The sequence below is a fragment of the Mauremys reevesii genome, linkage group 13, assembly GCF_016161935.1.
Source record: "Mauremys reevesii isolate NIE-2019 linkage group 13, ASM1616193v1, whole genome shotgun sequence".
NCBI classification, from domain to species: domain Eukaryota; kingdom Metazoa; phylum Chordata; order Testudines; family Geoemydidae; genus Mauremys; species Mauremys reevesii.
Window position 1 is genome coordinate 45,400,168 of NC_052635.1, and position 22,101 is coordinate 45,422,268.

A 22,101-nucleotide genomic window follows, 5' to 3' on the forward strand; every position below is an offset into this window, starting at 1 on the left:
CCCGGAAGGAGTTTGTTTGTTTCACACATGGACAGAGTGCGACTCGGCCAGAGGGCTAGGTCACCAAAGACCCGCCTGGCAAGTGCAGAGACCAGGGGACACGTGCGTGGAGAAAAAATGACGGCAACTGTGTTTCACAATGTAACAAAGGGCATAAATTAAAGGCAATGGTGTAGCTGAGAATCTTTATTACTGGTGATAATCAAGAAATAGCACATCTTGAATTTCAGATCCCAGTTTCAGTCTGCAAGCTGGGTAGTTAGAAAAAATATTCTGCATCTGAAATGATCAAATCTGATATAGAAATCATTGGGACAGTAAAATGGAGAACCCTTAGAGTCCACTTTTATAAACTCAGTTTTCAGAGCAGAACCACACTTAAAATAATCTTCAGGGGTTTATAATAAGAGCACTTATATTACTCTACTGCATCATTACAAGTCACTCCCATTCTCAATTTATATTGGTTTTAGTACTGTAAGGTATCAAGTTATTAAAGGTAAACTTTTCTTCCCCTAAAGAAAACGGGAGAACACACTGACAAAATAATGACTGCTTTGAGACTAGTTTGAGTGAGAGCGAAATTTTGTATCTACTTTTTTGGTGTTGACCAACACTAGAACATAAATAGCATCCTATAACCTCATACCATACTGCTCTCCACTGAAGCAAGCATCACCCCTATATATTAACTTACTGCTAATCCCAAGAAGAGCACTACCTCCAGAGAACCCACATCAATTTGTTTGTAAAATGTTTTCAGATCCCCAAATGAAAGGTGCCACAGAAGTATTACTGAATTCAAACTGTCAAACTAGGGAAGGAGGGAAAATGAGACAGACCGAACACATTGAGGGAAAAATGCAATGCACAACCCACTTTCCCCTACTATCCCTCTTACAATAGTATCTTTACACAACCTCACATTAATTTTTTTTTCTTTTAAACATTTCCTTCCTTGCTGTCACGTGGCAGGGTGAGTGAAATCTCTTTTGTAGGATTTGTTAAAAAAAAACCACTCAGGAGGGACAATTAAGGTACTATAGTAAAGGGTACCAAGAAAAGAAAATAAGGAAAGGAACATGGTTTAAAATAAGACAGGACACAGGAGGTTGGGGTGGGGAGGTGCACATGAGATGACAGCAAGAGATTAAGGGAAGGAGAGAAGTTGGATTTTTATCATTTCAAATGTACACAAATTAACGTTACAATTCTCTCAGAGATATGGTGACAGGAACAAAAAAGAAAAGTTAACTTTGCTCACAGTTTATATTGTTACCAGAATCCCTGAATTCAACAATACTTTATGTATTGTACAATTGTAAACATATTATTCTTCAAGCAATGATTGACAAAAATCCACTTGCCTACTCAGACTTTGCAAGTTAAAATCATGAACTAAGTGTTGTAGCAAAATGGTACTTACAAGTATAACGGGAACTCTTCCCCACAAGAGAATGGAAATCAGGAGTTCTATGGGATAAGACAGAGGGAATAAAGCACAGTAGGTCAGGAATAAGGAAGTGAAACCAGAAATCTAGTTTGTTAGTAATTAGGGAGGGGACATTTTCTTACAGTTTACAAAGGGCTAGGATACCGGAAGGCAATGTAGATGGTGATTTTACATTGACTGCAAGAGCTCCTTGCGGGTTTTCACAGACACGTGAACATTTAGCTATTTTTGTTTGCCCCTCAGATCTCTTGATCATCACATGCCTTCCACGCAGAAAGTAGATTGCTACTCTCCAGTACAATATTTGAGCAAGATCTTGCATGTTCAATTTGTCTGCTGACAGCACTTATCCCATGTTTCTATCAGAACTGTGAACCAAGGAAAATTTACAGAATCCATGACTATGGAGGAGGAAAAGGACAAAAATCCTCTAACATGCTTTTTTCCCCTAGCCTTATAAAGATTTGCTTTAACTCTTCACAGTACCTTAAAATACTGTGATTTTTTTTTAAAAGATGTAAGAATTATTTTGGGAAAGTTCTGTGGCCTGCCTTATATAAGGGGTGAGACTAGATGATCACAACAGTCCCTTTTAGCTATGATAGCTGTAATTTTAATTTATAAACGCATCTTGAGGCTATTAAGTACTAGCAGTATGAATTTCCTGTACCTGACACATTTCTAGATAGTTATATAAACTCTTCTCTCTATTTACTGCCCTGGGCAATTTTTGTATGTCAGCATTTTTTTTCTGCAAACAGCTGATTCAATGGTTAAAAAGCAAAAATAAACACCAACTTTTCCTATTTACCTACAGTTTCGTTTCTTCTTATGGCATTATCAACTGATTTGAAAGCAAAAAATCTTTTGATGAGTGTTCCAATCTGCAAAAGCTCAAATATATTACAGAGTATGGGTCAAATGTCTAATATGTCAAAGCCTGGAGAAATATTGTTACAAGATATCAATTAACAGGATTTTCTTTTACTGTTAAGACAGAAAATAGCATTTGGCTTCATGTTAAAATATGAAAAACGGAGAGTAAAAGGGAATATTTTGTTGCAAATGTGACATCATTCCGTATTCTTTATGAAAATATGCTTATGATAGGAATATAACATACATTATGCAAGATGGCTCCTGTGAGATATCATTGGAAAGGTTATGATTTACTAATGTGATTATCCTATTTGTATGCCTGTATCATTTCTGTATCTGAAGTTAGGAATATTGACTATGTATCTGTATTCCAACTATGCTACTTTAGTTGACGCCCACTGCTAACTCTTCAGGTACAACAATGGAAAAGCCAGGCAGGGCGGATGGCCCATCAGTGAGAATAATGGACTGTGAAAAGTTTGGCCTTCCTGCAGAAGCTCCATACTGCCAATGATTCATGGACACTGTGATACTACAGAGTCAGGTGGTCTTGTCACCTGATACTAACATTATCTGGGACTTCTGGTAACTTTCTCCTGTAAGGGAAGTGGGGTCAAGTTTGGGAAACAAAGAATTCCTGCCTTACATAAATCCTATTTACGGGTGGGGAGGAAGGTAAACCAAACTCCTCCTCTCCATGGCCTACCTGTCCAAGAAGAAAGACTGCAAAAGCCACCTGAAGGGAAGAGCGGGGTGGAGGTGGGGGGTGGAGTCCAGACTGAGACAGGGGACCAGTTTGAAAAGGAATATAACTGGAACTCTGAACCACAGCAACTTTGCAACCTACCTGCAACAATATCTACAGTGAGAAATACTATTTGTAACCAATTTCTTTAGTGAAACTAACTTAGTTTGCATGTCTGATTTCATTTGCTTGGTAATCTGCTTTGTTCTGATTGTTACCCCTTTTACCACTTATAATGGGCCTTTTATAGTTAATAAAATTTGTTTTGTTTATAATATAACTAAGTTTCTGTAATTTCTAACTTGGGGGCAAGAAGTTGTGCATACCTTCCTCCACATTGAGGGAGGAGGCGGATTTATTAAAATCTTTGAGTTTGCGTCTGTTAAAAGGAGTGAGCACAAGAGTGTTGGAGCAAGTCCCTGAAGCTGAGTCTTCCCAGAGCTGATCTGTAGCTGGGTGTGGCCCTGCATGTGTGTGTTTTAGAGGCTTTAATAGCTTGGCTCAGCAAGACAGGTTAAAGGGGGCCCATGCTTGCAGAACAGGTAGACTTAGTGGTATCTCCGCACATCAGGTGACATCCCCAGGGATCCAACCCATCACAAAAATACAGCCAAAAATTAAAGACTTTTAAAAAATAAAACAGACTGTTTTTGTCAGTGATTATATTAATAAAACCAAACATCTTGAGAATAATATGTGCTTCATCATAAATTTTATTTTTACTGACAAATTTCAAATATGAAAATTATTTAGAATTCTGTTTTTTGGGTATTTTCCTGTAATAGGTGCAAAACACACCCCAGAATGCTCATTATTACTTCTGATAACAGAATTTCTTTCAACTCCATCTTTTTGATTCGTGCTTGCAGTGTCCTTTGGTAAGACACACAAAAAATAAAGCAGTACATCTTAGTATTTCTGAAGCAACTAAGGAAACCTACGTTGTTTTTGTAACATGCAATAACCTTATTTAGAATAAAAAAAGGAGCAGAACTAAGTTATTTATGCAGCCCACTCATCCAGTGGAGATTTGACATAATGGGCCTACACATGGAGTGGCACCTAGCTTCTCAAAGTAAGGCTTGAGCAACAGAAAACCAAGAAACCTGGAGGGTACAAAATTGTTTTCCTACAAATTCCTTCCTAATCTGATTTGAGGAAATTATACATGACATGTCTTTGCATGAGATCCACCTAAGCATACAGACTCAAGGTAGGTCTACACTTAAAACACTGTAGCACTTCAGTGCAGACACTCACTACAGTGACGGGAGAGATTCTCCCGTCACTGTAGGTAATCCATCTCCCCAAGAAGTGGCAGCTAGGTCATTGGAAAAATTCTTCCATCCACCTAGCACTGTCTAAACCAAGGATTAGGTTTCAGAGATGTGTATTTTTCATGCCCCTGATAGAGGCAGATATGCTGATGTAAGTTTTCAATGTCAACCAGCCCTCAGAAACTGACTTTTAAATCTCAAGAGCTCACCTGAAATACAGATTCCAGCCAGGTGTCAATGGATAATCATCATTAAGGTAAAAAGTCAGTCAAGCAAAATTTACAGATATCTGTTCCTCTTGTTAAAATACCAACAATAAGACCAAGTTTACACTCAAAAATTAATTATACCCAGCTATGTCACTCAGGGGTGTGAAAAATCCACACCCCTGAGTGACACAGTTAAGAAGACCAAACTCCTGATGTAGACGCATGAAGTCAACAAAAGAATTCTTCCATCGACCTACCTAGTGTCTCTTGGGGAGGTGGATTAACTACACTGATGGAAGAACCCCTCCCACTGCCATTGTGAGTGTCTACACTGAAGTGCACAAGTAGTCCAACTGACCTCAATGTGACTACCCACTTGCTTGAAGTTAAGCCCATGCTTAAGTTCTTTGCTTGATATAGGCCTACATCACTTCCCCTGTTTGTGTGGGGTTTTTATCCAGAAAGAAGTGAGAAAAGAGTATTTTAAGACAACTGAGAAGTGTAATTGTAAACAAAAGTTAGCAGGGGGACTCACACACAGGGGTATTACCTGAAATTATTGTAAACTTTTGAAATGACTAGTTTTCAAATTGCTAGGGACCCTTTAAGATGAAGGCTTAAAATCATCATCAAGAGCAAGACATACACTGTGGGAAATAAAATTAGTCTTACTGCTTCTTATAACAGTGGTATTAATGATCAGGAATACAATCAGGTTGAATGCTAGTTTGTAATTATTACAGTAAACAGGAAGTGAAAATATCTGCAGTATGTCAAAGTGGTTCATCAATGCAACTTTACTACAATTTATTACTTGCATATACTTAGTGAATAGAAAAAGCTTTCAGCACTGCTAAACTCTTTGAAATACATGGTCAGAGCCAGGGAACATTGAATTATGATGTTCTCCACACTCTGTCTTGACCTAATTCAAACAACTGAGGGAGCAGTGGCATACCAATTACCCTGCAGATTTTCTTTAAGCAACTCAATACAGGCATTTTGATAGCAAGCAGAAACTATTTTGTTCAGGTGCAGCATTCTGAAAGTGCACACTTTCCAGCATACACTTAACACTAATTCAGTATACATAATGTTTAAAATTGTTTCTTCCAAGCATTAAACCTAGAAGAAAAACACATCTGTGATGAGATATTGGACTGTCCACCATGCTGGTATCATAGAAGTTTCAGTATTATTGTAAAAACCAGGAGGGACTTCAGAAATGCACATTTTAATTTAAAATTTATTTTTGGTAAGTCCAATTAGCAATAACTGACAAGGAGGACATGCCACTATGGGAACTTTAAACATTCACAAGCAGCCTCATTCACTCTAATCCAAGACAAACGCCAATTCAGGGATACTGAAGTGAGAAAAATGGGCAAAGCTCTCAAAAAATTATACTAAATTTTCAAAAGGTTCGAGAAACAGCTACCAAAAAACATAATGAAAATTACTATCATCACTTCATTAAAAGCACACAATCAATCCTTGGTATTTATTTGGGATGTAGCTACACACAGGATACAGCAGTTTATCTAGTTTTCCTTCATGCAGATGAAGTATAAAATATTTCACAATGTAATGAAAGGTATATCCTTTCTAATCAGAGCTCTTCACATATTTTTATGGAAATCTGAAAGATCAAAGTGAAATCCTAAATTAAACATAGTAATCTAGCAATCTCAAAGTATAGTCAGCCTCAAGCTTCTTGCCACCATTTAAGATAAAAGAAAACATGCTGGTTGGCCAATCACACATCATCAAGTCTGACTTTCATATTTTGTAACAAAACAATAGCAAAAACATCAGCAGAAAAATACACTGAATAAATTGGCAAGAATTACTATATTGCCCTGGAAAGAAAAGTGACGGTGAATATCTGATACCATATGCTGGTAATCTATTCTGAGATATTCCATAATGCAGTTTGGTAAAATAAAAAAATATATACACACACATCTAGTGTTCATTTTATTGACTACCTACAGCTATCATTCATTGCTATTCTTACTAGTTTTAATACTATACCAACGTGCAAATTAAATTCCTAAAATCCTATCCCTTACTGTACAGGTTCACCAACCTTCTCCATGCTATGATAATGCAGGAGAGACTCTCTCATAGACCACATCCTCCCCAGACTCCTTTTTCTTAAAATGTTTCATTTTGCAGACTCGGAGACTTTCTGCATCTCACCAGACCAAGATGCTCAGAAAGTTTATTTACAAGAGACTGCTATTAGCCACTGTACATGGCCATACAATTAACACACTTAATCTGGAGAATTCCGAAATAAGCAATATTAATTATGGTGATTACTTTTAACATGTTCATAGTTCAGCTCATTGCTACATTTGGGGTAAGAAAGGCATTTTTCCGCCAGACCACGTTGGGAGGAATGGAGCATTTTGCCTTCCTCATCAGCACTGAGCAGGTTCTCATCCAATCACCTACGCATTAGTAATATGACCAGTCAGTCTAGTGTTAGTCACAGGAGATAATTATGTATCCACCTGCGCCTACACAAGATAAATACCGGTGAAATCTTAGTCCTCTGTGCCTTCTTTCTGTTAAGGTTAACAAGTTTGGGTTCAAATTGTGAAAACACCTTGCCAAACAGAAGACCCAACCAGTTTTTGAAACCTTCATTCCTCGGGGGGAGGGAGACAGTAGCAATTGTCCCCTACAAATACATTCCTCTTCCTGGTGCTACTCACTCACCTATTCAGCCAGCTGAAGAGGAGACAGGAGAAAGTGAAGAGGATGAAGACAATTAGTGAGGATCTAGGAGAAAAAAAACCAGCTATCCTTTCATTATTCTGTGTTGGATAGCTCCCAAAGGAACACTGATTAATATGGAGAGGTCCATGTGTTTCAGTTTTCTGGATAGAAGTACAATCCTTTAGCCTTATCTGAACCTGCCTTTATACTGACCCCAAAAGCATAATGGTGCAACCCTGTAAAGCATTAATGGGTAAGCAAAACATAAAGAAACAGTCACTTGTGGCCCAAATCAAGTTTCAGATTAAAACCAATTAGTTTATTATGATTACCAGTATTTAAAAATTGATCCTAATCTCTGGGTGCTTAACAAACCGTTACTATAAAATGTAAAATATTATGCACACGATTAAATGAACAAATTTAATAAATTGCCCAGAACTCATAAAACACCCATCATCATTTTTAAACTAAGGGCTGGGGAAAAGCCAACAGGTGCAGAGGAGCATGTGGTTCGGACATCCCTTAAGGGAGGATCTATAAATGGAGATTCCCTATGTCCTAATAAGGAGGAGACAGAGGATGGAAGATGATAAAATACAGGTAGGATCTGATGAGAAACAGTCAAAAGAAAAAAAGTCCCATTCAATTACATCATGTAATGGCAGACAGCTAAAAAGTGACAAGTTTTTAAAGTGCTTACATATGAGTGCTAGAAATCTAAATAATAAGATGGGTGAACTAGAGTGCCTTGTATTAAATGATATTGATATAATAGTCATCACAGAAACTTGGTGGAATGAGGATAATCAATGGGACACGTAATACCTGGGTACAAAATATATCAAAAGGACAGAACAGGTTATGCTTGTGGGACAGTGGCACTATATGTGAAAAAGTGTAGAATCAAATTCTACAACAGGAAAGTTTGGGCACCACTGACCTAGAGGATAACAGGATTAAGAGAAATAGCCAACACAACTTGTCAAGAACAAATCATGCCAAACCAACCTAATATCCTTCTTTGTTACTGTTGCTTCCCCAGGGAGGAGGGGGTAAGGGGCAGGCTGTAAATATGATAGATCTTTATTTAGTACAGCTTTTGACACAGTCTCACATGACATTCTCATAAGCAAACTAGGGAAATGTGATCTAAACTAAATTACTATGTGGTGGGTGCATAACTGGTTGAAAGACCATACTCAAAAAGCAGTTATCAATGGTTCGCTGTCAAACCGAAGATGTATCTAGTGGGGTCCTGCAGGCGTCCAGTACTATTCAGTTTTTTCATTAACAGCTTGGATGATGGAGTGAAGAGTATGCTTAGAAAATCTGCAAAATGACACCAAGTTAGGAGGGGTCACAAGCACTTTGCAGGACAGGATTAGAATTCAAAACAACCTCAACAAATTGTGGAACTGGTCTAAAATTAACAAGAGGAAATTCAATCAAGACACGTGCAAGGTACAACATTCAGACAGGAAAAAAATCAAATGCACAAATACAAAATGGGGAACTACTGGCTAGGCAGTAATACTGCTGAACAAAATATGGGGGTTATAGTGGATCACAAATTATATGAGTCAACATCATGCAGTTGCAAAAAAGGTTAATATCATTCTGGAGTGTATTAACCAGGGTGTAGTATGTAAGACACAGGAAATAATTGTCCCACTCTGTTTAGTACAGGTAAGGCTTCAGCTGGAGTACCGTGTCCCATTCTGGGTGCCACACTTTTGGAAAGATGCAGACAAACTGGAAAGTCCAGAGGAGAGAAATAAAAATGATAAAAGTTTAGAAAACCTGACCAATGAGGAAAGTTTTTTAAAAATTGGGCAGGTTCAGTCTTGATAAAAGAAGAGAGTGGGGGCACCTGATTAGTCTTTAAATATGTTAAAGGATATTGTAAAGAGAATGGGGATCAATTGTTCTCCTTGTCCACTGAATGTAGGACAAGTAGTAATGGCTTAATTCACAGCAAGGGAGATTTAAATTAGATATCAGGAAAAACTTTCTAACTATAAGGACAGTTATGTACTGGAATAGACTTGCAAGGGAGACTGTGGAATCCCTGTTACTGGAGGGTTTTAAGAACAGGTTTGACAAACAACTGTCAGGGATGGTCTAGGTTTACTTGGTCCTGCCTCAGTGCACAGGTCTGGATTAGATGACCTCTCATTACATGACCAGCCCTACGTTTTTATGAGGCTATGATTTTTGTTACCTATATTTGAAGTTTATAAAGTAGGTAAATATGATGATCAAAGGCACAAGCATCAATAATCAGAAATACTATTTGCCGAACAGGTTAAATTGCAATAATTCAACTAGGTCAAGATTTTCAAAACTAGAAACCTAAAGCTAGGATCCCCAAAAATCACATTTTTGGTACCTGCCTAATTTTCCAAACTACTAAGCACTCAATAGCTCCCACTGATGACTTTATAAATGCTTTAAATACAGATACAGGAAGAAAATCTTGGCCCCATTCAATAAGTAATTTAATGATCAATCAGTTGTTCTGAGCAACTATCTGACTGGCTGCTAATCATCTTTGGGTGATGAATCCCCAGTGACTGCTCTGGTATGACAGCCTCACCATCTCATTTACAAACTCAGTGAAATTACCCCAATTACTGTACTTTATTTTTGTAACTCAAGTGCATTAACTTATCAGAATATAGGTTTCTTGGTATTTTAACTATGAAAGACTGCAGGAGATGCACTGATTAGTCATACTCTTTTGAAAGGCCTTCCGACCCCTGCTCAGCCAAGGCATATTAATGACTTAGTAAAGTGTGTTTTGTCTCTTGCTGTTTCTTTCGGGCACATATTGATAAAACACATATATTAAACTACAGAGCACACATACACCATGCTCTCAGGTCACCTCTGTGTGGGGGCCTCAAGATACTTGGACACTACTACCTATGACTTACCAAATATGATGTATCAAAAACATGTAGCAGAAAATAAATGGTGTCAGACTAAAGTGACTCATCTAAAACATGTAGTTTTATTCTCATCACCACCACCACCATAAACAGTCTTTTGCTCCCATTGTGCTTACATTTAATATTAAGATGAAATATGCAAAGAAGGGGAAGATATTTATTTACTTAGTGCTCAGAAAAAGGTGCTAGATCAACAATCCTAAAGCCCAAAGACCTACTTATCCACAGAACAAGTACGCCATGGACATAGGTAGCACAAGTTTCCTTACACTGCTTTCTTAAGGTACCATATGGGGAATCTAAAGTTAATTCTACCTTCTGTGTATTAGATATGATTTCTTCCCAGATTCAGCTTTGCATTAAGAAAAGCAGCACAGTTATAATTATTACAGAGCCCGCTCATCAGCATCACTGGCATCTATCCCCCAGCACTAGCTACTCAGTCTAAGACCAGGCCACTTCTAACAACAAAATATATGTACACAATGACCCTGGGCAGTTTGAATGGTGGCTATTAAAACACGAGCTTGTTCTTACAGTTTAATTGAATTTCTCCATTGCTTAACAAATCTAAAACAAATGCTTCTTATGCATAACCGACAATATCCGATAGCCATTTGACCTGCCTAAGTGCACTTCACATGAAATAAAACACTCTTAGCTCTTTTTAGATTTGCATGCTTATCATAGCTTAATATACCCAATGAGATGGCTAAAATGTTGCCAAAGCCAACCATTAAGTTTGCTCCAACCTACAAGTTTTTGCTTCAATGGTAGCAGATTATAATAATGTCAGATATACTATAATTTCACTTTTTCTTTTCCCAAAAGAAATGTAGTAACAACACACCCCCATGGACTGAAGAGAGAGACATCCACTGTAAATTCAGGCTCATCTGTGTATTTCTCCAAGAAGATATTTTGAATTTGTCATTCACACTGGCATACACATTTTATTACAGATTACAGCCTCAGAGACAGCATTAAATACACACAGACAAACCCATAGCAATGACTTTCTGCACACTCTGCAGATTGATGCTTCACTGAATCAAATACAAGCAAGATACAAAAGCTGAAAATCTCCTTGTGTGTCACACAGCGCCAGCATCAGACATGGATGGCTTTCAACTCTCTCTCTGAGGGAGAAATGACTCCATCTGTACATTATACTCCAATAAGAAACCAACTGCCTTGTGTTACTATGCATATCATTGCAAGATATAGCTAAAGCATAAGCAAAACAACAAAGTATGTTAGTAAACTGACTACCCCATCCACTTCATCCACATCACTACATCCAGACAGAATGCCACTGAAGTCAAATATTCTTCATTCAAGCATCACAAAAAGCAGCACAAAATAAATGAGTTCTCCCCTCTCTCCAAATTCCTGTTTCAAAGACTAGGTTTCCCATTGGTTCTTAATGCATCATTTAACCAAACTCAAGTGTGTAATATTCTGAGCAGCCACTAATTATAAAAATCCCAAGCAGCAACATAGGGGGAGACAACATCTGAAATCCCCTGAGCTGTCATTTGTCATTATGAGTCTCAGTTAATACAAGCCCTAAGTGCAAAGTTATTATTTATATTGTCTTTGAGGATTTTTTACTGTTATTCTGAAGTCCAAAGACAGAGGACACAAGCACACTGTAAGTCCCCATGGTACCAGGTATGCAAGTGTGGGAGGAGGGAAGGAGAAGCTGGGCTTTCTTCATTCCCCCCCACCACCACCCTCCAAAGCAAGAGGCTCCCAGGGAAAATACAGTGTCCATAATGTCTAATACCTTATTGTGAACAGGCTCTGTAGTTATGTGGCATTTATGACAAACTGAGATGATCCCTTGTCCCCATACGCACATAGTGGCCCTCAACAGCTAATCCCCCCCCCCCAAATACAAAGACACCTAATGTTTAATTGTCTCTGTTTCATCATAGAAAGCAAGGTGGTGGCAACTGGGGGTGGGATGAGGGATATTCCCCTTTCTAATGAGATCCCCTACTCTATCCTCTCCTCCTCCCATGCCATCCCCCCACACGCCCCCGGCTCTCTCCCCCATGCCATCTCCCCATGCCCCCACGCCCCCATGCCATCTCCCCCACGCCCCCGGCTCTCTCCCTCTCATGCCCCCATTCCATCTGCCCCCGCGCTGTGCTGCAGCGTCAGACCCTCCCCCTCAGCAGCATCAGCTCCATCTTGGCCTCCAGCCGGCCCTGGGTGCGTACGAGGCTCTGAGGCGCCACAGACCCGGGCGGGTGGGGCGAACGGACCGACCCCCCCCTTCCCCGACCCTGCCCCTCCCCTCCCTTACCTGCGCTCTCCGCAGCGGGCCGGTGGGCGGGCAGCACCAGGGAGCGGGTGTCGCCGGGCGAGGGGAGCGGAGGCGGCTCTTGAGTCTCCCGGAGGGGGCGGGGCGGCGGCTCCTCCTCACAGGCCGGCCCGGGCTCCGGCGGCGTCTCCTCAGCAGCCCCAGCCGCCGCCGCCAAGCGACACAAGCGAGCAGGACCCGGAGCGAAAGGGGGAGGGGAGGAGCCGGGCACAGGGAGTCTGCGTGCGCGCTCACACACGCGCCCCTCGCCGTTCCGCGGGGCCGAGCACGCCGCCCTCCCTGGCCCGGCCGCGAGCGCGCCACGTTCCCGCGGGGCGGGGCGGTTGGTTTGTGGGCGGGGGCGCGCGCGGGAGGGAGTCCCCGCGCCTCCAGGCCCGGGCACGCGCGCGGTCATCCCGCGCTCCGGGAAAGGGGCGGGGCTCCGGCGTGTCACTGCGGGGAAACACACCTGGACGGGGACCAGCTGGGGCGCGCGTCAGACGTCGCCTAGCAATGACAGAGGCGCAGGAGGGGGGGCGGGAACGTGTCACGGCGTGGCCGCGCCTCGCCTTCAAGGAGAGGCTAGACCCGAGGGGGCGGCTGCCCCGCCGCCGGGCGTCGCAGGCTCTGCGGGGGGCACCGGGGCGGGCTGCAGCGGCTGCTCTGTCTGCAGGGCCGATGGGCACGGGGGGCTGCGGCGGGACTCGCCCCTGGCAGCCTGCCAAGCCCCCTCGCCACGGGCGTAGGGCGCTACGGGGAAGCCCACCGGGAGCCGGTACAAATCACCCCGCCTCTGGCCGCTGCCATCTCTGCCCCTTGCTCTTGTGAGCGAGCCTCGGCGGTCGAGGCAGGAGCAGCCCCTCTGAGCGCTGCACCAGACGCTAACGGCCGGGATGAAACAGCAGGGTGAAAGGAGGCAAATCAGTGCGTTGCTGCGCCCCTTACAAGTGCCACCGATTGGGTTTTAAAAGTAGGACGGCTGGAATGAGACCCTTAAAAAAAAAACCACATTCCCTGACCGGGAATCGAACCCGGGCCGCGGCGGTGAGAGCGCCGAATCCTAACCACTAGACCACCAGGGAGCTCTGAGCAGGAGAGCTCAGACATCCTTAACTTCCTATCATTGTTTCACTTTCATTTTCATAACGCACTTAGAGAGAGAGAGAGAGAGAGAGAGAAAGTGGGTGAAGTCATGTCTTTTATTGGTGCAGCTTCTGTTGGTGAGAGACACAAGCTTTGGAGCAGGCCCTGAAGCAAGGCTCAGTGTAAGCCCCAAAGCCTCTCTCTTTCACCAACAGAAGTTGGGCAAATAAAAGATATTTTACCTCACCTACCTCCTCTCTCTAATAGCCTGGGTCTAACTGCAGTACAACATAGCAAACTGAATGCTCAGCCTACATTTAATGTGCTATATCAATGCATTATTTTTAAATAAGTAAAATGTATAATAGAAACAATGAGGAGTCCGGTGGCACCTTAAAGACTGGCAGATTTAGTTGGGCATAAGCTTTCGTGGGTAAAAGACCTCACTTCTTCAGATCCATGCATCCACGAAAGCTTATGCCCAACTAAATCTGTCAGTCTTTAAGATGCCACCGGACTCCTTGTTGTTTTTGTGTCTACAGACTAACACAGCTACCTCCTGATACTTGAAATGTATAATGATACACTGAATGCTCCAAAGAGCAGCACCTTCCTTTCAACCATTTTCAGATCCTCCAGCCAGACGTGCATATTAAAAATGCCCAGCCAGCATGTTACTGGTAGTAGTCATTTGTTCTATTTCTCCGCAGTTCCATGCCTGACATTTCTCAGCAATGAAAAAGTCACCAGTGCCATCATCCCCAGCCAAACAGAAGGTGAGGGGGATGGCAGGAGCCTTTCCTCTGATGCTGCCCCAGAAGCAAGTGGGGCTGAGCTGGAGTCAGGAGCAGCTGTGGTGCTGGGAGAGCCGGGCACAGAAGAGTCAGTACCTGGCAGAAAGAGGGTAGGATCTGCTGAGAGGCAGAGCCTGGGGCATCACCCTGAGTGGGCAGGCCAAGGTGAGATTGGTGGGGCAGCAGTTGTTTGGGGCTGTCTCCCTTGTTCCCCATTCTGCCCTGTCCTTTTTCAGCCTCTGCCCCCCACATTCCTGCTGCTTCAGAGGAAGGTGTAAGAACTCCGCAGTAGCAGATGTGGGATAATCAGACCCCCACACTGATCTTTTCTTAATCTCTAATAGAGATCGGTTTAAGCCCCGAACCACAAAGATTAATATCCCTTCCAGAATTTTTGTTAGCATAATTTATAGGAGCTCTAGATATTCTTGTTATCCATATAAATATCCAGTCCCATTCTGAGTCTTGCTAAGTTCTTGGTCTCAACTTTGACAAACTTTAACTGTTTGGAACTAATATTTCATGCTTTCTCTCTGTCTCAGCAGGTATTTTATATTTTTGAATTTGAGCAAAAGTGATTCAGTTTTGAGAAATGAGATCAGTGAGATAGATCATCATCGGCGATCCCCAATTCGAGGATGATCTCTACCACAGATTTACATATGGGTCCTGAGATGACTCAGGAGTCTGATCCTGGAACCACAGATCTTCCCCCCATAGGTACAGATATTTCCTAATGGGTCAGCTGCCTGCTGGGAGAAATTCTCTCTTTTTCCTTCCTTCTTTCTCCCTTTTTAGCTTTAAGGGCAAGACGCTTCTCCTCAAAGTGGGGCATTGCCTGATGGAGGATGTGGCGCCAGTGACATATATACATATCACTCTCAAGCCGCCTCCCAAAATCACACCAACCGGTTCCATTTAAGTATGCTTTAATGGCTTAGCATTCACCATACACCACCGTCATATGGAGTTCAGATGGAGAACACAGTAGAGGAGCAGGTAAAGTGAAGATTATTTTTTCCTGGAATATGCTTTATTTACTATTTTATATCAACACCCTTCCCATTCAGTTCCAGTTTGCCCTTTATTACTCCTTAAGAAGTCAATTAAGACAAGTGCAAAGGTGCAAAACACTACAGTTAGGAAGGAAAAATCAAATGCACAAACACCAAATGAGGAATAATTGGCTAGGCAGTCGTACTGCTGAAAAGGAGATAGGGGCTGTAGTGGAGCACAAATTGAATATGAGCCCAACACTATGATGTAGTTGCTAAAAAGGCTAATATCTTTCTGGCATGTGTTAAAGGAGGACCGACTGTAAGACATGGGAGGTACCTCCACTCTACTAGGCATTGTTAAGCCTCTGCTGGAGTCCTGTGTCCAGTTCTAGGTGCTACTTTAGGAAAGATGTGGACAACTGGATAGAGTCCAGAGGAGAACAACAAACAATATAAAAGGTTTAGAAAACCTAGGAGGAGAGTTTAAATAACTGGGCATGTTTAGTCTTGAGAAAAGAAGACTGAAGGGGGACCCGATAACAGTCTTTAAATACGCTAAGGTCTGCTAGAAAGAGAACGGGGATCAATTGTTCTCCATGTCTGCTGAAGGTAGGACAAGAAGTAATGGGCTTCATCTGCAGCAAGGGAGATTTAGATAGATATAGTGGAAAACTTTCTAACTATAAAGATAGTTATGCTCTGGTATAGGCTTCCAGGGAGCTCATGGCATCCCCGTCACCAGTGATTTAAGAACAAGTTGGACAAACAATTGTCAGGAATGGTCTAGCTTCATAGGCGCCAACTCTGTGGGTGCTCCAGGGCAAAATTAGTGGGTGCTCTGCACCCACCGGCAGCCAAGCTCCCCTCGCCCGAGTGCACCACGTCCCCACTCCTCCGCCTACCTCCCAGCACTTCCTGCCCGTCCGCTGCCAAACACACTGTTAGCATGCTCCGGGAGGGAGGGTGAGGAGCGGGAACATGGCATGCTCAGGGGAGGAGGCAAAGAAGCAGGGCCAGGGCGGGGATTTGGGGAAGGAGTTAGAATAGGGGCAGGGAGGGGCAGAGACTTTGGGGAAGGGGCGGGCACGGGCAGGGCCTCATGGAAGGGGTGGAGTGGGGGCAGGGCCAGAGGCAGAAGGGGGTCAAGCATCCATGGGAAAGAGGGGAAGTTGGTACCTATGTCTAGGTTTACTTGTTCCTGCCTCAGTACGAGTCTGGACAAGATGACCTCCTGAGATCCTTTCAAATTCTATATATCTTTGATTCTCTGATATCTGGGCCTTCTGGCATCTCCACATTATATGCATTAGCACAGCTTCTGGCCTGTCACAGTTCTAACTGGCTTTTTTTCCATTTGACTGCTCTGACCCACCTTTTTAAGAAATATAGTATAATGCATTTACTAACAGAATAATCAGGCTGAATCCTGTTATACTGCAGTAGTGTCATTCATTCAATACATCAATGGGCAAATGCCCATTATCCTGGTATGCACTGAAGAACCACCAAGCAGAATTGAGCTACTCTGTCACCTTATAGTGCTTCAAGCAAGTGAAGAGACACCTATACACACTCATTAGTATTCCTTGAATTGATCACATGCTGGGACAGATACATGGTCCATCCTGTCTCCAACTGTGGCCTGCTCCTGAATGGAAGATACTTCATTATTATTCAATGATATTTCTGCTCCTATAGGATCCAGAGACTCCAACAGAATGAGGTCCCCAGTGCATTAGGGGAAACAAACCCTGTACAAACAAAGATGTGATCCTGCTCCAAATTGCTTACACTGCAGAAGTTTTAATTTCGGCCTTGCTCCCATTCCTGATCCATTTGAAGCATGAAGATGGATGGCCTCTAATTTTGTTCTCCCTAGTCTAAAATAGAGTTGCTGTTATTATTTGTATCAAATTCTTTTTTCAAACAATATTTGCTTTAACATTAGCATGGAGTAGTAAATTTCACACCTTAACTGCATGTTGTGTAAGTAAAAAGTAGTTCCTTTTAGCTGCTTGGAATTTGTTGCCTTTTAATTTCAGCAGCTGGGATCAGACAAACAGGAGGAGCAAAAGGGCTGGCTGCCTTTGTAACCGTCACTATTTTATATACAACAGTCATATCCCCCTGTCCTCTTCTAGCCAGACTAGTAAGGGGATTGGTTTATTTATTTCCTACCCTTTAATAGACATGGCTCAGTGATGTCTCCAAATCGTTTTTTGTGCCTCACTCTGGTCCTTCAAAACTGAACACCACGTTGAGGGTAAGGGCCTAGGTACATTTTTATCATCTCCACTGCCTGCAGAAGACTTGACACTTGGAAGTTAAAAGAAAAGAAAAATCAGATTTCTTGGTCTGCGTTTTGCTTTATTGGGACCATTGCAATACATGGTGGAGTTTGTTTATAAATTACTAATGTCCTTGTGTTTTAATTAAAAATATTTTCAGAATGGGATGATTTATTGAAAACTGAAGTTACAAACCAGCCCATTGGAAATCCAGCCATACCCTGCTTTGATTGTTCACTTTCCTGTTTCCCATCTCTGCAGCCCTTGGTGGATGCGTGTAGTAACTCCTGGTTCTAGGACTCTGCATTTCAACACTGTGAATTTTCATTTCATACTGGCACAGGGAAGAGGCCAAGCTTGGCTCTCCTGAGTTATTTCTCTATGAAAGCTCAGTTCAGACACTGCAACTTTTTGTTTGTTTGTTCATTTTTTGAAGTACCTACTTCTCCTGGTTGAGATGAATCTTTGATACATCTTTGTTCTGTGAGTTGTTGATCTTCGCAGGGGCAGGGAGCTAAAATATTTTCCATCCAACTACTGTAATCTTGTCTGCTTTTCTAGCTGCATTGATGGAGGCCCAAGATCACAACTCCTGGCCAGGGGCACACAGTAAATAGATACCACTGCACTAATGCCCCAATGGTAGGTGCGTCAGAAATACTGCACATTAGATTGGGTCCCAGAGTTTTGCACCATGAACATTTTCCTTACAACAGTGAAGTGATGCAATGAAAAAAAATATAGCAACTGCTGTGAAAGAGGCGCCTTCTCCGCAGTAGAAGGGGGTCTAAGATGCAGGCTCACTGCTGTACAGTTAACAGCATCAGTGTGGGAGGAAATATCAGCTGAAACTAAAAGGCATCGAACCTGGTAACATTAGCCCCAGGCTCTGACAAGCTTTGCTGGGAATACATATCCACCCGAGCTAAAATGCAGACCATTAAATGGAAGCACTTAAAAATTCAGAGCAACAAGAAACAATAATCATGTTTTAAAAAACCAAAGGAATGGGAATGAGGAGATTCTCCCCCACCCCACCCCTGAGAGTGAGTGAGAGAAGTGATGCTGCTCTGTAATAATTTATGAATACTGTATGGTGACCTGGTTATTGGGATGTTTACTGTGTGAATATATTGATTTAGATTAATAAAGGAGTTGTTGGGGGAGGGGAAGAAATGGAACAATGGCTCAAAATAAACCACTCCTCAGAAAACACCAGCAGTGCCCCTCTGCCATGTACATTGGCCAAACTGAACAGTCTCTACGCAAAAGAATAAATGGACACAAATCTGACATCAGGAATCATAATATTAAAAAAAACAGTAGGAGAACACTTCAACCTCTCGTCACTCAGTAACAGACTTAAAAGGTGGCAATTTTGCAACAGAAAAGCTTCAAAAACAGACTCCAAGGAGAAACTGCTGAATTGGAATTTGCAAACTAGATACACCTCTACCCCGATAGAACACGACCCGATATAACACGAATTCTGTTATAACATGGTAAAGAAGCACTCTTGGGGGCGGGGCCGCGCACTCCAGCGTATCAAAGCAAGTTCAATATAACCCGGTTTCATCTATAACAGTAAGATTTTTGGCTCCCGAGGACAGCGTTATATTGGGGTAGAGGTGTACCATTAACTTGGGCTTGAAGAGAGACTGGGAGTGGCTGGGTCATTACACAAATTGAATCTATTTCCCCATGTTAAGTATCCTCACACCACCTCGTCAACTGTCTGGAATGGGCCATCTTGATTATCACTACAAAAGTTTTTCTCTCCTACTGATAATAGCTCATCTTAATTAATTAGCCTCTTAGAGTTGGTATGGCAACTTCCACCTTTTCATGTTCTCTGTACGTATATACATCTTCTTACTATATGTTCCATTCTATGCATCTGATGAAGTGGGCTGTAGCCCACGAAAGCTTATGCTCAAATAAATTTGTTAGTCTCTAAGGTGCCACAAGTCCTCCTGTTCTTAATGTCTAAGATTCTACTGCCTAGTTCCAGCCAATTTACAGAACCGGTTTGGTTGACTGGGGCCAACGCCTAGGAAGTCACAAGAACAAAGGAGCTCTGGCTAGATTAAAAGGGGGAGAGCAGAGAGTTGTTCAGTCGGATCAGACTGACAGACATGTCCTTGCGGGGGCAGGGCGTCTTGGCTGTCATCAGTGGGGGGTAGACATGTGTAGTTTGTGTTCTAAAATTCTCTCTCTCTAAATGCTTTGTTCCTACTGTTAAAACAGTATTTTGGCTTTAAGACGACTGTTTTGTCACTGAATACTACTGGTCACAGACTGGCACAAGAAAGAACTACAGGTACCACACCCAGTCAGACCTACTAGGAAAGCAAAGTTAGTACACAGGGTGTGGTAGCCAAGGGCTTGGTCTAAAAGTAGGAGAAATGCAGATTTCCACCACAGGACATTTAGACTTGAGGCCTGCCAACTGACTGTGGGGGTGCACACAGACCAGAAAGGTGGAAAAGATACAGCTAGCACTGTAATGGTAACAGTAAAGCAAACAGAATGCTGGGAATCATTAAGAAAGGACAGATAATAGGACAGAAAATACGTTGCCTCTGTATAAATCCATGGTACGCCCACATCTTGAATACTGCGTGTAGATGTGGTCACCCCATCTCAAAAAAGATACATTGGAACTAGAAAAGGGGTTCAGAAAAGGGCAACAAAAATGATTAGGGGTATGAAACAGCTTCCATATGAGGAGAGATTAATAAGACTGGGACTTTTCATCTTAGAAAAGAGATGGCTAAGGGGAGATATGATTGAGGTGTATAAAATCATGACTGGTATAGAGAAAGTAGATAAGGAAGTGTTGTTTACTGCTTCTCATAACACAAGAACTAGGGGTCACCAAACAAAATTAATAAGGCAGCAGGTTTAAAACAAATAAAAGGAAATATTTCTTCAAACGCAGTCAACCCGTGGAACTCCTTGCCAGAGGACATTGTGACGGCCAAGACCAAAACAGGTTAAAAAAGGTACAGTTAAATTCATGGAGGATAGGTCCATCAATGGCTATTAGCCAGGCTGGGCAGGGGTGGTGTCCCTAGCCTGTTTACCAGAAGCTGGGAATGGGCGACAGGGGATGGATCACTTGGCAAGTCCCTGTTCTGTTCATTCCCTCTGAAGCACCTAGCACTGGCCACTGTCAGACAGGATACTGGGCTAGATTGACCTTTGGTCTGACCAGAAGGGCCATTCTCATATTCTATGTAGGATACACATATGTGGCTTTGTGTAGTGTATGTTTTAAAAGGTAATTAGGTGCATAACTCACATTAAAATAAATGAGAGGCAGGTAGCTAAATACCTTTAAAGATGTGGCCCGCAGTCCCATTTCCTCTTCTGCAAAAGGAGGACAATTTCCTAATGACACAGGTGTAATCAGAGTTTATGAGTGTTTGTAAAGCACTTTAAGATCCTTTGATGGAGGTATTGTACAAACACAAATCTCTTCTCCCATCAGTGCTAGCACCTACAGCAGCTGCCCCTTGAGAGCTGTACTCTCTGCTTGGAATCTGCTTCCTGCCCTCACTCTGACAGTCCAGCCTTGCCATAAAATGTCTTCAACTATAATCCTTGAGTGAACAGCTGTGGAAAAGCAAACATCCTTCCCTTATTGCTCAGCCTGCAAGGAGATGTGCCAGGGACTGATAAGTTCTCTGCCTGACTTTGGACGGAAAAGATATGTTGATAGTTTATGGCTAGGTGGGGACAGGGAGAACTGGAGAAAATAGGCCAAATCCTGTTCACTGAGGAGAGCAGTTGCCCTCCTCTCATGGGACCAGGTGAAAAGAGATGAATAACACCATGCACCCACTGCAACAGAGAGGCTCTTTCTACTGCAGTGTCCAAAATACAAGGAAGTACATGATTATTTCTTCAAATTACCACCAATTCAAAGAGACATCGAAGAGCAGTGGGAAAAGCTCTGCTTGAACCTGGGAGAAAGGAGATGGCACTGCATTATGTACCAACCAACCACCAGATCAAATACAAGCAGTAGTGCCAAACAGACAGATGGGATCAAACCCCAAATCCTGTGTGTTAACTCCATCCTCGGCAGGTCAAAACCACATCTGACATCACAGGGGGCTGACGTTCTTACTCTTTCACCTTATGTGTAGCTGGTCAAGCCACAGTTTAATTAAATTGAAAAACGAGTGGGTGCTCTGGGTCTCTCCTCCACCCACCTTTTCTATACCAAAGAATCCAGCAACTGCAGACTCAAGTGCTTTCAACAATATTATGCCCATGACCCTTGCTCACAATTCATGTGGATGGCACCGGGAGCTGCATGACTGGATCGTGATAGGATGTGGCCTCATGTTTGGAAGTCAGGCAGCAAAAATGAAT

General features: G+C 42.5%; 1 protein-coding gene, 1 long non-coding RNA gene and 1 other non-coding gene across 10 annotated transcripts in view; 1 reads left to right on the forward strand and 2 right to left on the reverse strand.

The window, feature by feature from the left end:
* The window catches only part of DNAJC5 (DnaJ heat shock protein family (Hsp40) member C5), a 56,529-nt gene extending 43,587 nt beyond the window's left edge, over positions 1 to 12,942 (reverse strand). The window contains exons 1-2 of one of the 4 annotated variants that reach the window (XM_039498484.1): positions 12,559 to 12,942; positions 1,427 to 1,473 (exon numbers count right to left, since the gene is read on the reverse strand). The gene's annotated coding sequence lies outside the window, so the exon portion shown is untranslated. The remainder of the gene's footprint in view (positions 1 to 1,426; positions 1,474 to 12,558) is intronic. The other 3 variants (XM_039498482.1, XM_039498483.1, XM_039498486.1) reach the window with 3 other exon arrangements.
* A 295-nt stretch (positions 12,943 to 13,237) lies between these two features.
* LOC120380616 lies at positions 13,238 to 18,031 on the forward strand. Of its 5 annotated transcripts, none has more exons than XR_005587839.1 (5): positions 13,238 to 13,330; positions 14,349 to 14,597; positions 14,978 to 15,152; positions 15,231 to 15,431; positions 17,129 to 18,031. It is a non-coding gene; the product is annotated as an uncharacterized LOC120380616 (long non-coding RNA). The 5 variants fall into 5 exon arrangements; XR_005587840.1 differs by lacking the exon at positions 13,238 to 13,330 and adding an exon at positions 13,358 to 13,479; XR_005587841.1 differs by lacking the exon at positions 13,238 to 13,330 and having other exon boundaries at positions 14,119 to 14,597; positions 14,975 to 15,152.
* Positions 13,566 to 13,637, reverse strand: TRNAE-CUC. Its single transcript has one exon. It is a non-coding gene; the product is annotated as a tRNA-Glu (tRNA).
* Positions 18,032 to 22,101: the final 4,070 nt, after the last annotated feature.